The sequence below is a fragment of the Motacilla alba genome, chromosome 1 (genome assembly GCF_015832195.1).
Source record: "Motacilla alba alba isolate MOTALB_02 chromosome 1, Motacilla_alba_V1.0_pri, whole genome shotgun sequence".
Classification (NCBI taxonomy): domain Eukaryota; kingdom Metazoa; phylum Chordata; class Aves; order Passeriformes; family Motacillidae; genus Motacilla; species Motacilla alba.
This window is the reverse complement of record NC_052016.1, coordinates 15,169,259-15,186,339: the sequence shown is the minus strand read 5'-3', so window position 1 is coordinate 15,186,339 and position 17,081 is coordinate 15,169,259. Positions and strand designations below refer to the sequence as shown.

The 17,081-nt window shown below is 35.2% G+C and overlaps 1 long non-coding RNA gene across 1 annotated transcript in view; it reads left to right on the top strand.

The window, feature by feature from the left end:
• Positions 1-13,756, top strand: part of LOC119708762 — a 50,064-nt gene extending 36,308 nt beyond the window's left edge. The window contains exons 5-8 of the long non-coding RNA XR_005259200.1: positions 2,539-2,575; positions 2,665-2,775; positions 7,382-7,457; positions 7,886-13,756. This is a non-coding gene — a long non-coding RNA (uncharacterized LOC119708762). The remainder of the gene's footprint in view (positions 1-2,538; positions 2,576-2,664; positions 2,776-7,381; positions 7,458-7,885) is intronic.
• The last annotated feature ends 3,325 nt before the right edge of the window (positions 13,757-17,081 follow it).

Sequence of the window (17,081 nt, the reverse complement as noted above, 5' to 3'; positions counted from 1 at the left end):
ATAGGAAAATTAAATTCATTTATTTCCCTCTGTGTGTATGAATCAAGACAGTACAGTTCACTAAGGAATGTCCAATTACACAGGCACCTTTACTCTCTTTGAGTGTCTATTTTAGAAAAGGACTGAGAGACAGGCAGAAAAAGGAAAAACTTAATACTGTTTCATTCATGATAGTTTTCTGCACTTCATTTCCCAACTAATTAACCTTTTGCTGCAGAAAAGTTCTGTATTAAGAAGCACAGCATAACAATCAAACAACTCATCATTATTGAAAGACTGGTTCTAATTTAAAATATTTCTGCTCTTCAGAAAAAACACTAAATTCCATAAAAATCTTCTATTCTCTCATCCCCGAAAAAAATCATACAGGTATGCAGAATCTAAACTTAGAATTTTTTTTTCTTTTTTTCTGTTTCCAGTTTTTAATGTCAAAAATGTTTGTATCTCAGCAATACAGAAAAACGTTTTTCATATCACAAATTGCAAATAATATATGTAGGGTGTTTCTCATGTTCAGACTTGTCATATGTTTAACTATGCATGACCTGCATTTAAAAGAAATAGTATTTTAAATGTACAGAAAGCATATGTACACACATGGGGTCTCCCTTTCTACAGGCATCCACACATCCTGTTTATATATGAATGCACATATGGGTGTGTATATATATTTTTATTTTACAAGTACGCATCCCTTCTTTGTGTATGAGAGGAAGCAATACATATAAAATGTGATATGCAGAGTTTTTTAACTGAACAAAGTGAAGGAGGTGAAGTTCCTCATCTCTCTCAGCCGCAGACTGCCCAGAAGTCTTTGTACATGGCCGTCATCTCTGCCTTAGTAGAACACCTGGACAATTGACTCCAAATGTATTCTAATTTAAAGAACACATAAGACAAGACACTCTCAGAACTCACCCCTCCTCAACATATTTCAAAAGCAGCCACTCATAAAAGAGAAATATCTCCTCGGTGAGATGCTTTACTGCTGCTTTAATTTACCTGACAATCTATTTTGATGACTTCCTTAGTGACAGATATTCAAAAACTCCTCAATATGAATATACTTAATTTAAAATCAGTGAGCTAAAAACCTATAAAATGCATAATTTTAATAGTTTGAAAATCATAGTCACTATTATACAGGAAGTTGCTATAACCAGACACGATTATTAAATGGATAACACGTTATGGTTGAAAGATTCCAACAGGCCCATTATGCTGAAAACATTTCTAGAAATATATCTTCCCCCCCCCACACACACATTTCTGCATTTTTAGAAATGATACTTCTTTTCCACATTTCAAATGTTGCCTCTAACAGACAAGTGTATTTATGTGCAAATTTCAAAATGATTGAAATTGCCACTTCACAGCCAGAGAACCCTATTAGTGGCAAGTACTCTAACAGCTTGTTCCCAATATCTTTTTTTGCTATGCTCCCAAAGCCCAGCTCCTGGGTGCATCCCACTGCCCATTTCTCTGCTGTGAAGGGCACAACCTGTGCACCACCAGTTTGTATACGAAGGAAGTCAAATTAGAGTAGCTGACACTGTTATTATGCAATGTATTTATCATCATCTGTAGATACTTCCTGAACTCCTGCTAAAGTCACAAGGACTTTCCTGGCTTTGAGAGCTGAATCAGGTCTGCAGTTGCCTCCAGGCTGTAAAGACATGCACAGTTCTTTTAAGGAGGGACAGCTTTAAACACATTTTTTTTCTAGAAAATCCCTTTCCTTATGCAAGTCTTGGGCCTATCATGAGACATAAGAACCAGCAGCTTGGAGATCAGAGCAGGCACACAAAATATGCAGCAGCATCAAGGCTATCAGACACAGAGTGAAGCTGGATTGACCATTCTATCCATGACAGATATGCCACCAAAAAAAAAAGGAAAAAAGGTAGGAATTTTCTAGTCCTTGTGCTGTGCCAGGGTACAGTGACATTGATACTCTTACAGTTTACCATGTTCCTTGACCGTAGCCATCTAAGAAGTCACATATTTAGTAGAAACTCCTTGATAATTCATTTTGTTCCATGCAACTGCCAAGGAATCTGCTGCAAATTCTAGTTTTTTGATCCAGTCTTTTTTTTTTTTTTTTTTTTTTTTTCTTTATGGGTTACAATTAACATCATGGAAGGTATGAACTCTATAGTTTGAATACAGGGTACATATATATTGCATCTTGCAAGCAGTGTAGCTCCCTGAGTATCTAATGAAACCAGCAGGGACTTAAGCATCCTTGAGGATATAACTCTGTCATTTCTTACTGAAAAAAATGAGATATAAAATGACTGTAAGGAAATAATTTATGCTATTCCTCTAGAAATCTCTGTAAGGATACTGAGAGAAAGTACTGGCCACAGAATCTGAGTCTGTTGCACTGAAACTCCATAAATGAAAGATTTTGCACAGTACTGTCAATTGCCAGATATTATTATCAAGCTATTTTTTTAATAACTGATGCTTGTTATTTTTTTAATAACTCATGCTTAATGAATGTTAATGAGGAGAACATGTTTCTTCTTTTATTAGAGGCCTCTGAGATCTAGTTTGGAAAGACATCAAAAGGGTAAGTTTTACTTTAAAAATATTAAAAAATGAGAGATTATCTTCTAAATTATTGTGTTCTACCTTCCTTTAATTGATTCTCTTCTTCAGACTTGTTTGAAGTTTGACATGAGAGCCCCAGTGGAAGCACAGCCATGGATTAAACACCAGTTTGACCTATGAGCTACTGCACAAAATCTTCACCTATCTTGAAGTACATATGTAAGGCCTAAAATTCTGATAATAAAGAAAAAAATATAAATGTAGTGGGTGCCACGAACGTAGAAAATTCATTAATGAACAATTTAAATTATAATTTGAAGTGCATTAGTGTATATAGACTAATGTTTCTCTTGGCAGGAAGGATTTGCCCAGATAAATGTGGTCAAATGTAGCTGGCTTTCTTGCTGCCCTCAGGACTAAACATGCCAAACAATGTCAAAGGATTACAAATTAAATATAAAAGTACAATGGTCTTGCAAATGTTATATTCAGTATTAATTGCAAACGTAACTTGTCTTTTGTTAGAATCTTTTGTGTGTTTGTTAAGACAGTTTGGAAAGCATATCCAAAATGGTATTTCTGAAAATAATAATCTTAAACAGAAAAGTTAGTTTCTTTCAACCTACAATAACATAGGTTTAATGTCTTATGTAAGTTTAAAGCAATGTTCACGTAGTACCTAGCTGTTAATTAATAAATGACTTAGAAATTTCTAAATCACTTTTTTGGGGGAATTTATATGCCAGTGCCCCTTGGACTAAAAAACAACACAAAAAAACCCCAACCAAACAAAAGTAAAAGTCAACCAACAAACAACACCCACATAATCAATTAATTCTAAGCAAAGTACATAAAATTATTAGTTCTGTTATGGGTTAGGTCTAAGTGTGACCGAAAATGTACATTTCTAGATAATATATTTGTCTTCTGCCTTCCTTAAAGGATGGAGTCCATCTCCTCTAACAGGTGAATTTTCATATTATAAAATGCAATATGAACTTGTAGTTCCTCAAAATTCCTCAGAGGAAACACGAGATCTGATTCAGCTTTCTGTCACATTTAGTTAAGTGCTGAAAAGAAATCAAAAATCATAAACAGAAAACCCATTTTCCTTCTTGTGTTCTTTTCTCCCTGAATTGATGTCCTAATCATCTTCTGGGAGACAAATGACTTAAGTGGACTGATACTAATGAGAAAAAGAACCAATTACTTCCATGAACTGGACTGAACCTTTAGCCATCACTAGAGAAAAGCACTCGAGCTATTCCTTAGCAATGCCCAAAAGAACACACTGTCATAAGCACTGCTAAAACAAGTACACCCAGATAGTAAAATATCTTTCTAATTAAGGCAGGATTGAAGAAAAACAATAAAAACAGAAGAGATGAAGCAAAAGAAACTGTGAGAAGGTCAGGAGTTAGTGCTCCAAAGTCAGTTTTCCACAGAAGTGCTAAATAACATTAACATAGAAGAGGCAGGCAAATGGAGAGAAGAAATCAAAAATGGATTCAATTCTTAAACAACATTTAGAAAATAGGTGTTTTTCTTCCCTACAGCTTGTGGGATTGTTTGCTTCTTCCAAATTCTATGGTAACTTAGAGATCTGTATAAGTATTAATGTTTAGGAAGTTTATAGCTCTCTCTCAGAGACTTGGTTATATAATTATATAAACTGCAAATATGCAGTGCTCCTTGTACTGTGTATTTGTGGAATTAAACTATCAGTCTATGTTCAGTTCAGGCTTTCAGTTTAAGGCTCTAGAGACAAAATTCACCCTGTGCTGTATCTATATTTGAAGACAGCTCATGGAACCAGTCACGTTTGGCAGTGCCTTACAAATGCCTGCATCTCTTTCCCCTGCTGCCAGCTTGGTGCATTTCCTTGGGAATCTGACGCCACAGAGACAGCAAGAGCAAGGAGTGTGCAGACACAGAGAAAAGGGTGCAAAGAACAGCCCCTGGAAAAGCCTGCAAGCCCAAAACTCAGCAATGAAACTACCTCCTCTATCATGCCCTTGGGGCTTTGATAGATGATTAATAATAGTGGAAAATTCTAAATCTAAGACTTCATGAAAGTGAAGTCTTTGAAAGTGTTCACAATTTGAGGAAGGTCAAACCCTTTTAATTATATCTTGTCTCCAAATGTTCCTCAAATCTTCTGTCAAAATGCTTGCAACTTTTTTTTTCCTTGCTTGTTTGTTCATCTGTTTAGAGTAGGTAATCATCTAGAAAGCATTTTTCATGTTGTGAATTTCAGACAACAACCTCCCAAGAAATTGCTTTGAGTCACAGAAAGGTCATCTATGGGAGTACAGAAATATAAATTAGTAAGAAAATTACTGGACTTTATATTTCCTCTAATATTGACTTTTAACATATACTTTAAGGTTGAAATAATTTTGTGCATAGAGACGAACTACAATCAAATGTTCTGATGGTTACTTTTAAACTCCAACATGCATCTTAGTGATCAGGATTCCAAATGAATTAATTGTAGATACAGTATTAGCTGTCCACAGGTCTAAGTGCAAATCCAATCAATGTTTTACTGCCTCAGTTTTTAATGTCAATATAGGTCTTATTTTGTTGAAAAGATGAGTAAAAAATGAATTAAATAATTATAAATGTGTTCAAGTCTAGCATCCAATTTGCAGCAACTTCATCAAATAATTTAGAACCCAAAATAAATTAAAAAAAAAAAAAAAGGAATTTGAATATTTCATTCAGATCTGGCCCAATATTATGGGCCAGATCTGTGATTGTCCTATAAATGCTTCCTTTTCCAAACTGATGGGATTTTTTGACACTTTCCTTTACAAATAGGTAGCTTGAATTACAAGATCCTATGCCCAACAGTTCTGAATTAAATCTGGTTTAGTAAACTTCCACTCCAACAGAGCCATGGAGAGATTGAATTGTATATGTATATACTTAATTAGACTTTTCATCCATTAGGAATATGAAGAACATGTGTGTCAGATAACTGCAAATTCTCTAGCGAAACCAGCAAATAATCTAGGACAAAGTCATGTCAGCTATTAATGAGAGAAACAGTCCTGTCAAGGCTCTTTTGCCTCCAGGGAAACAGAATGCTAACTTATTACCTATTCTTCTTCCTAATAGTTATCAAGTTTAAATTTCTCTTACCTCAATGAAATCACATTGAGTGCATTATAATCTAATTTCCTGATCCAGAACCATTTAACTTATTCTTAAATTAATGCTGGTACCATGCATATACTCAATCGTGTCTATATTTTTCTTTTATGGAAAAAACAAAGGATGATGAGCATTGTAAGCTGCATATCAAATGCAAATCCACCATATGACATTGCTTTCTCTCTACTGCATTTTTTCCAACAGTAAGATTTTCATTCCTACTTAAGTAGAATTTTGTTGTTGCTGAAAGACAGGGTTTCATGTTTTTTCCCCATATCCTTTTCTCCACATGCATTATGCTATATATATATATATATATATCTCAACAATTTTTTCACAGAGTTCTCCAAGCTGCACAAAATCTCAACACCTAAATCTTTGATGAATGCATTACTAAATAGATTGAAAAAGAAATTATATGCTGATGTGGATTGCAAAGTCATATGCAATTCCTCAGAAAGGATTTTTCCTACATGGTAAACCTTAGTAAAAATACTGCAAGATATCAAATTTTTAGGAATGATTTTTCAAATATGGGCACTATGAAAACAGTTTCCTTTTTTGTAGCTTTTCCAGATATGTTTTTTCCTCAGTAACCAAAATCCCACCTTCAGTTACTGCTGTGAAATTTTTGCCTCTATTTTCCTGTTGAATGTATAGTTGAAAAGAGGGCTGGATTCTGACTCAAGTTTTTAAAGCAACCCCACTAAAATCAAGGGAGCTTTTCATCGTGTGTCTGGAAGTCAATTCGCTTTTTTCAAACCCTTCCTTAGGCTGATGGGAATGTCCTGATTTCTGGTGAGGTTTTATTTTTTTAAAAATGCATATCACTTGGCTAAGCCTAGTGTAATGAAAGACATTTGAATTAGATTATATAATTTGATAAAATTGATTAAAATATTGCTATTGTCTATGGAGTAGCAAGGATGTGTCTATGTCTTAAAAATCATGATAAAGTGCTTAATGCAAAATTTAATTTTGCCGCTCTGTCCTAAACTGTTTCCTCTAGGGGTGAACAGGGTTTAAAGGTGGCTCCTCACTGTATTCAGACACTGCTGGGTAGGTACAACTTGTGACAGGTTCCTTGGTTTTGACTTTGTCACATACAGTGCTTCAGGAGCTGCTAAAATCTTCCCAAGATTTCCAGAGCTCTGTGTAGAATATTTCTCATATATACCATCCTGTGGGTGTTTACTGAGCATGACATAGCTTCAAAGCATCAGTGCCTTTTATCCCCTACGCAGTCTGAAGGCGTTTGACAATGCCTTCCTCTTGCAAATGTGAGAAAAGAGACTTCTCTGTGTTCTCCAAGTCTTTAGCCACAGATTGATCACCCCAGTACAAAAAAACCCTACAATATTCTCATAAGAGTGTTTTATTTTTCCTACAACAAAGCAAAAAAAAAAAATAAAAATCAGCTTCTCATATTAATCTAAGGAGTTTCTACAAAAGGTAGTTGGTATCAAGATCTGAGTCTAGTCTCATACTCATTTTATCCCAAAGTAGTCAGAATGTTTGTTTTAAATGACTTTTTCAAAACTAAATCCAAGACCAGCTAATAACTTTGTCTTTCCTATGTTATAAATTAATACTTGCCTATCAGTTTAAGCAAGATTAGAACTCCATAACTTTATGTTGTCTCCCTCTCTTTATCTTTTGGGATCAGTGGCCAGTTGTGAAGCACATTGCGAAGCATCCATTTGCACCTGTAATGCCGTGGTGTTTGAGGATCTGACTGTGGGGTGAGAACCTCCTTAGCACAATTTGCATACTCCTGTTCCCTCACCAAGAGCTTTTATTCAGTCACAGACTTTCTGAAATCTTTTACACTAGCCTAAGATTTATAATAATTTGTGCACTTTTTATCTTTGAAGAGATGTCTTTATATACATATACATATATATATATATGTGTGTGTGTGTGTGTGTATGTGTGTGTATGCCTGGAAAGTGTTGTATGATGTTCCAGCCCACAGAACATCTTTCTTACATAAAAGTTACATCCTGCTTGAAAGCTTCCTTGAAAATGCTGAGATTCATTGTATTATAAAAGTGCACAGTTTTGTTAGGTTGCAAGAATTTCTGGCTGCATATTAATTTTGCTGTAAAAGTGCACTGAGATGATAAGCTTCCAGCAACTCAGTCCAACTCAATTATCTGCATCCTTCCAGGTGGAGACATCAGGACTTTATGCCATTTTTGTCATTTCACTATTTTATAGCTCAAACTTCTACATGGAGCCAGAGCAATCTAAAATTTTAAATGTCTATTAAACTTCCCACCCCTCTGGCAACCAACATGGCAGCTGCTCTACTGCATCAAGAAAAAAATTGCCCTCTTGCAGATGAACTTTTAGAAAATGGACTAATCCTTTTATACCATGACTTGCTTTAGACATGAGACAGAATGACCTAAGTTTTGATCTGCACACGTTTGGCCCAAGTCATGCAGCCCCATATCACTTTCACCTTTACTTAAAGACTACACAAATGAAGATGGAACTTCTTCTGAAAAACACCCTTGTGCTTTTGCTGTATTTTCCTCAAGGCAGCCTCCAGGAGGCAAAAATAATCCGAGGAGCAGACACTCCTGCTCAAAATCAAATAAATGGAGAATGAGACAGCATATTTTGTGAAGACAACTTTCTTCAAGTCTTTCCTCTGATGTTGATGATACCAGAGCTCTGTGCCTTGGAATATGCTAACAGAAGCTGACATATGAAAGAGCAGAATCAATAAACCTTAATGGCCCAAATTTCAGTTGCACTCACTACTTATTTAAAAAAAAAAAAAAAGAAACTTCTTCAAGATGATAAGGTTTTAACCACTGCATTAAAAACAGCCAGAAAAAAGCTATCTTACCATATACAGAATGACATATTTGTAGGATTTTACACAGAGAAATGCTAACAAAGTTTGTGCATTGATTATGTTTTGTAATTTAAAATATCCTGATATTATCTTAAGAGACAGAGCTTTAACTTTAGAAGAGCAGTGACTCAGGTGATCCACCTCACATTTTGCAAAGCTTGAGTACAAACTATGCCTTAGACATCTTGTGTTATGACAAATGCAATATACACTTTCTACCTTCAGGTTGCCTTAAAAGAAAATTAGAGGGGGATATTTTTAGAAGTTTATTTCCCAGAAGGATCAGATAGTAATTTCTACTTCACTTTTCCTTTTCTTTATGTATACAGTTCTCTAAAAGTAAGTGGTTCTTTAAGAACCACAGAGTATTTTAGTGGCAAATTTAACTATTAACAGATCTACTGAAAGAAAAATACACTGGTTACATAAGAAAAGTTTAAAAATTCTGAAAGATCCAGAAACTTTTACATTCACGTCCCAAAATTGCCCCTACTTCCAAAGATATAAAACCTAAGATTTCTTTCCAAGTACACTCTCCAGTTTATCAACTAAGTAATAATTTTATTTCTGGTAAATGTAATTGGAGAATGAAGATTGAAATTCAGAATCCACAGTCAGTTGTCTGATAAACCTGAGGCATTGACAGAGGAAAGGTTTTAATCTAATTTTCACTTATTAATATTTTCTTGAATTTATTGTCAGTATTAAATATTATAGAAGCCTCTAATGGGAGAAATGCACTAGTACTGTATCTAGAAATTGGCTATCTAAGGTCATGAGAAAATAAAATCAGTTTTCATCTATGATAAATACCAGGTTTCATTCAAATATAATTGTAATTTATGGAGTAATATCTAAGCAAGGTAATTAATTGATCAAAGATGTTTTCCTAGAAAGGAAAAATAATCTTTAGCACCAAGGTGTTGCATTCACTACAGTACATTACATTAATTCTCCTGTATCCCATTTGTCCCAAACTTCAGCAATGTATAAACATTAGGCCAAACTTACAATGTGCCTATATTAAACAAACCTTATTTAGGAGAATAAATTCAAACCTGACTTTCAGCTGTTTATCCTGCCAAAATTCCTGCCCCCAACTAACATTTGCTATGTCCTAATGCTCATTTTATTTCATTTATTCCTTTGACAAATAGTGAGGTTTCAGTGATAACAACAGCCCAGGAAGCCACTCCCTGCAGCTGTTCTTGTCGCACAGGGTCACAGCATTTACACATTGGTGCCTTTAGGCAAGTGCCTGAGTGCACTTATCAGCATTTCCTAAGGCACTTATGATTTTAAGACAAAGTAGGAACTTGAAGAATCACTGTAAAGGGTGCTTCAAAGAGGTTCAGGAAGCTCGACTGTCACTTTAGGAAATAATGATATCTTTAGAATACACAGTAAGACATTCTTCAAGGCTAGCAAAAGTCTTTAAAAACCTGGCTATACTGCATTAATACTAATTAATTAGTTCTTTACAAGCACAGTACAAAACCCACCTCAGCTCTGGCAGGTGGCAAGGTGGTAGGAAAAGAATTCTGCTGAAGGGCCCTTCTGGCATACAGGGTCAGGTAGGAAAAACTGGAAAAAGTAATAGAAGAGATTTGGGCACCTTAGGCAAGATAGAAAGCAGATAAACTGTCAGAGATAAGTGTTAGAAAACTAGAATGTGCACAGGGGATCAGCAGGAGGGGAAAAAACTCTCAGTGGTGGAAGGTCTCAGTAATGTGGTAGATTTGGCAGCTAACTTTCAGAAGTTCAGAAGTAAAGTAGTACTGACTCAAGGGAGAAGAACACAAATTGTGGTTTTAATTGTTAGAAAAGAAAATAATCATTACCTTGGAAAGATGCTTTGTGGGGTGGTCAGATACAGACCTAAGAGTACAGACAATGTCTCCAATGCAGAGTAAGACCAACAAGGTGACCCACTTAGTAGATGGCAGAAAGGCTGTGGATGTCACCTCTCTGGACTTCAGTAAAGCCTATTACACCATTTTCCACAACATTCTCTGGAGAATATGGCTTTTATGACTTGGATAAATGCACTGCTTCCTGTCCAAAACACTGTCTGGATGGCCAGGGCAGAGTTGTGGAAAATGAAGTTACATACAGCTGGCTGCTGGACATAAGTGATGCTGTCAGGGCTCAGTTTAGGGGTCAGTCTTGTTCAATAGCTTTATCAATCAGTTTGCAGATAACACCAAGTTGGGTGGGAGTGCTGATCTGCTGGATGGTAGAAAGGCTCTTCAGAGAGATGTGGACTGGCTGGATTGATGGGTCAAGGTGAACTGTATGAGGTTCAGCAAGGTGAAGGGGCAAGTCCTACAGCTGAGTGACAACAACCCCATGCAGCTTTCCAGACTGGCTGGAAAGCTGTTCGGTGGAAAAAAAGCCTGGGGATGCTGGTGAACAGCACCTGAACAAGAGCCAGAGAGTGCCCAGGTGGCTGAGAAGGCCAGTGGCACCTGGTCTGGATCAGCGGAGGTGTGGCCAGCAGGAGCAGGGCGGGGATTGTCCCGTATACTCAGCACTAGTACAACACTCCAACACAGACATTGAGGGGCTGGAGCAAGTCCAGAGGAGGGCAATGGTGCTGCAGAAGGGTCTGGAGCACAAATCGGTGAGAGAGCTGGAGTTTGGAGAACATGAGACTCAGGGAAGACCTCATCCTTCTCTACAACTCCCTGAAAGTAAGTTGTAACCTACCAGCTGTAGGTCAGCCTTTTCTCCCAGGTAGCAAGTGATAGGATGAGAGGAAATGGTCACAAGTTGTGCCAGGGAAGGTTCAGATTCAATATTAGGAAAAATTTCTTCATGGAAAGAGTGGTCAAGCAGTGGAACAGGGTGCCTAAGCAAATGGTTGAATCACCAACCCGAGAGGGATTCAAAATACTTGTAGATGTAGTGCTCAGTGTCATGGTTTAGTGGTGGACTTGGCAGTGCTGGGTTAATGGTTGGGCTGTAGGATCTTAGAGGCCTTTTCCAACCTCAATAATTCTGTTGATCTATGACAGGATGATTAAAATGTCTAAAGAACTCATAAAGGTTGACAAATTGAGATATTTTGTCCATTCAAATCTTGGCTAAATTAAATTCTAAAAATCTATAGATTACAGGAAAGGATTATTGCAAGTCACTAGGAACATGAAGGGGTGATGTTTTTGGGCCCTATAAACAGCTGGTGAAAGGGAGAGCAAAAAATGTGCATAGAGAATGAGCGACATGCAGAAGAAACAGTCATATCAATTTTGCAGTGAGGGAAACTAACACCACATAATCTACTGGCAAACTGCTTCAAACCTTGAAATATTTTTGTTTCTATTAAAATTAAGTATGCATTTGCAAGATATAATGATTTGTGTAAGAAAAGCAGAAACTTTGGTGTGCACATCTATCTAACAGAAGCCCAGGTAGGAAGGGGAAGGACTCTCCTTCTTTCAGAGTTTATCTGTGGTGCAACTCTTCCCCAAAAAAAATATGAAAAACCCATAAATTGCAATATCTTTGCTGCAACAATGACCCCATAAGAATTTTTATGAAGGAGACTAGCTAGACTTAATATACTTACAAATCTAGTAGTTATATTATGAAAAAAAAAATACTCCCATCCTGGTGTAGGAATATCCACATGGAAGACACATTATTGAATAATTATTCCATGTGGACTGTTTCCATAATCATACATAGATCAACAATTATAGTCTGTGCATGCAGTACCTGTAGAGAGAGGGGACTGTTTTTCAGTCCTGGCAGTCAAGAGGTCAAAGCAGAAAAGAGTTATAAAAAGATTTATTTAAAAAATATATATGAAATTTATTGAAGTACAAAAAACATACAGCTAAATAATAAATGTACTCACTCAAATGCCAGGTGATTTTAAAGTTTTGGTAATCATTCCTTATATTAGAATCTCCCTAAAACTGGAGTACTGACTTACAGGATGATTTGAGTGTGTCAGTACCATAACTGACATCCCAGCTAGCCTTTGTTGGCAATATAGGGGCATTATGAGGTACAAATTTGTCTTTGGAAGCAAATGATCTAAAATTAAACACTTAATCACATAATTTCTAGTTAGCATTCTAACTTTGTAATCTCTTATACCAAATGCAAAGATATATAACAAAACTTAAAAAATTCGTTCTGAAAGGCAGAATTTAGATATTCAGTAGTAAAACAATGGAACTGCAACAAATACACATTCTGAGCTTTTCAATCATGTACCACGGCACAAATATTCTCACACTATTGCACTATTCCATTAAATGTGCACTGAAAGAAAAAAAATTACACTTAAGTCAAAACAATATCTAGTGGAATAAAACTTTCCACTTAAGGCTACTGTCCAGTAACATTAAGAAATAATATCACCTCTTTATAGTGATTATCTAAGCTCACATGTTTTTAAATATTAATTATTTTCTCTAGGAAATCTAGAGTTTTCTAGATAATATGCCACTTGAGCAATGAAATATTTAAGACAACAAATCCTTTTCTGCTTAGGACAGAAATTGTTGTCATTTAAAGTAGCTTCAAGTATTTGAAATCAAGAGCTCTTAATAACAAGTGTGAGTTGGAATTTTGTGATTGTTCATTATTTGTGAATTATTTTGTGATTGTTCATTATTTGTGAATTATTTGTTCATTACTTCTGAATTATTTTGTGATTGTTCATTATTTGTGAATTTCACAATTATAAGTTTGGAGTTGGAAAAACACAGAAGGAGCTGATTTCTTTAGATTGTCTTATAATCAGCAAAGACTGCCTAAAACTGAATGAAGAGCTTATCACTTCGCTGGTGATAAGACACCAGCTTGGTATTTAGTAAACTTGTATTTTCTGCTACAATTTTACTTTGCATTAATGAAATAATAATTTAGGGCAGAATCCTGACTCCACTGAAATCAATGGCAAACCCTCATTGTCCTACTGAAGTCCAAACCACATTTTCATTTGCTGTTTGATTTTTGTTAGCAAAATCAGAAGAGGATGTCACACCGTTTCTATTTCCTATTTAAATTGTAAGAACCTTCGTGTATGGACTGTCTTTTGGACACAATGAAATCTTAAGTATTTTAAATGAATTTTTTTACTTTATTCTTTTTACCTTTTTGATTTGTACTCTTGTTACAACAGATATTTGTATATAGTCTTTAGTTAATAAAGATATAGGCTGCATATGCAACATTTACAGGTTTTGATGTGTCTGCTCCTTGATGCACATGTGTGTTATCATTATCCAGTCACATACATACAGATCCTCATTTCAACTTTTAAAAACTACTAAAATGTGAAGGTGCTAACAGACCTGAGGTGATCTGCCGACAGACTAGGCCAGAAATGAGGTTTCTTGTTATTTCATTCTTGCATAATCTTTACAATTAAGTGTTTAATAATTTTTTTTATATATATATTATTTTCCTCACCAAAATTATGGCCTAGTGTTATGTTGCTTTTCCTCCTTTAAGTAAATAGGAGTTAGCTAAGAACTGTGGGATTGATTTCATCAACAGGTCTGCAGAGGTTATTTTATTATTTTGTTCTGTTTGAAGGTTTGAGGAAGTAAAGCATAATGACCACAAAAACACTCTGTGGCCTTAATGTATGTCATCTGCCTAATGCCCCCAAGAAAAAGACATCATATGCTATATATTTAAACCTGCTTCTCCAATGAGGTTGCTGTTTTGTCATTCTAAATTTTGAAAAATCACAGGAGGTATGTTCACAAAGCCCATTAACAAATAGGATTTGTTCTCACTCTTCCTTCACACTGTTTTGAAAATTGATCCCTGAGGGCCTAATTAGCCATTATGCGCTTTTCCTACTGGAAAAGGAGAAGGAACTTTTATGCTTAAAATAACTTAGCAACCAAAATCTTCCAGAAGAGGTAGTCTCTCTTAGTCAGTATCTCACCTCCAAATTAAGGCGATCCCACAGGGCTCCATCCCAGCATCCAGTGAAAGAACCGTACAGAATTACCCCACTGGATATCAGCATTTGTCATCTGCATAAAAAGCAGGAAAATTGTCATGTCTTCATCCTGACAGATGCTAAGTTCTCTTAACTTACATGGAAATTAGAGACGTAAAAGAAGAAGCTGTATCCCTCAAAAGAATGAGCTCAAAGTGTAGATGATTGCTTAGAACACTGGGATTCAAGAAGATGCCAAAGCAGTAAATGAGTGCAGAAAAGCGTGCTATGATTATAAGGACTCAGATGCTTCACTTTAAGACCTCCATGAACACAGCAATGGGAATCCTAATTATTTTCTTCTCTCAAGCATGCTACTAATTTGTCCACAGCATTTAGCAATCAAGTAGCATTTAGCAAACAAGTGCTCAGCTCTACATAAAACAAGCAATGTCCCTCACTGAAATGTTTTCGTGTGGGGAGATTCTTGTTAGAAAATTACTCAATATGCTTGGGACAGTATTTTTCCTGATCTTCAATATCCTTTTACTCCCACTGGCTTGCACTTGTGCTTTGCCCTGTTGAACTATGAGGTGACCTGGACAACTGCTTTCCACAAATGGCAAAATGCTTGCCCTTCACAGATACCATCAATTTTTCAGGCAGAATCCTCCAATTTGGAATTGCTCTATCTTCATAAAAGTAAATTTTACCACACTGTCTTGGAATCCAATTATCTGTTTGACAAATGTTGGGCTTTGGGATGTTTACTACCCACTCAGATGAAAAATAAAATTTTAAATAATCTTATTTAAAAAGTAAGAAAAAGATTAGTTCAGTCCTTAATTCTGATATTATACTATTCAGAAAACAAATAAACAGCAAAATTTATTGTGATACAGACTTCACATATATTAGTAGAGCATTTTAAAACTGTTGTAGAATGAAAATAATTACAAACAAGTTATTCTTCAAGGAAAAAATTCCATTCTGAAAAGTTTCAATTGAGTGGTTTGGCCTTAGGAATGTTAAAAAATATATGAATAAAAACTCTGCCAAAATGTGTATATTTCTTAGAAATGTTTTACTTTTGACAAATCATCATTTTCCATAAGGACTGTTTTGGGGAAAATTTTAATGAACAAAATTGGATGAAATACATCTAGTGTGATATTAAGAAATATGAACATCTACCTTTATCTGAAGGTGAGTATTCCTAGAGGATGGATGCAAGAAAAATTATATAAAACAGTGTAGCCTTTTCTATGTTCAAGGCTAAACATTTTTTTTGACCAGCAGAAGAAGTCGACCAGCAGAATTTTAGAGAAACAGACAAATGAAAATAATTATTTTGAGTGGCTTAATTAGGAAGTCAACAGTAGCTGAAATGGACGATGAATTATATGTTTTATAGAATGGTTCTAGTTAAACAGAAGACTTGCCAAATACAGATGCTTAGTGACATCTAAAGACACTAAATGATTAATTACTGTTAACAGCAATGGAAATGTTCAAAGAATAAATGACTAGGGTTTTTATAATTTCCATAATCAAGCGGAAAAAAATTTAAGAGTAGCACTGAAGTAGCATAACTACAAAATGCAAATGAGCTATTTGTGATCACCCAAATATGACTATCTTGCTCTCAGCATTTCACCACAATTTACTTTTTTTGATTAAATCACAATAAAATGAAGAACAGCCATTCTGAGAGCAAGTATTCTTGAGTAAAGTTAAAAGATTATGACAAACCGAACTGAAGCATAATCCATTACCAATTTATTTCCATTGTTGACTCATCCATAATAGACATAAATCTGGTACTTTGCAATAATGGTTGCAAAAGGCACCCTGTGTTAATTTGTTTAACATGTTGGAAAAAATAACAGTGATAAAGACATTTTTCTCTTGGTTTCCTGATAATTAATGTTTCTTCTACGTATCACCCAAGCTAAATTTATACCTTGGTGCTTCCACCAATTTCAACAGAGTTCAGGCATGTGGAACTTCAGTATTTTTCTTTCTATTTTTCTTTTTACTAAGGAATTTTGTTCTAATGCAAATGCAGTATGATATTATTGCTATGAGAACAAAAAAAGCAGAGGAAGAGATAACTCCACCACAGTGTGGAATCACATGTCCTATAAGCACTAGAGGAGTAAAGGGCAGTCTGGTTTTGCTAATGGAAATGCATATCACATAAAATACACAGAACAGCATTTTACTAGAGCTTACATAATTTTCCATTTAATTTCAGACTAACTTCACATTTTATAGTCTATAACTAGCAAGGGTTTTAAATAACTTGCACTTATTTTGTGTTTTGCAATTATAATAAGGTTGGGTAATTATACAGAGAGCATTTTTTTCCATTTATTTCTAATTTGAAACTTTCCCAAAAGCATGGAATCCAAATAAAGTATTTGCAATTCTAAAAGAAGGGGAAATAGCTATTTATAAATAGGAAAAATTATCAAAATCTCTTATCAACCTGCTATCATTTTAAGAAAGGACCAGTAAAAACCAGTAAAAAACTCAGTATTTGTCAGCAGCATTAAACAAAAAAAAAAAAAAAGAACAACT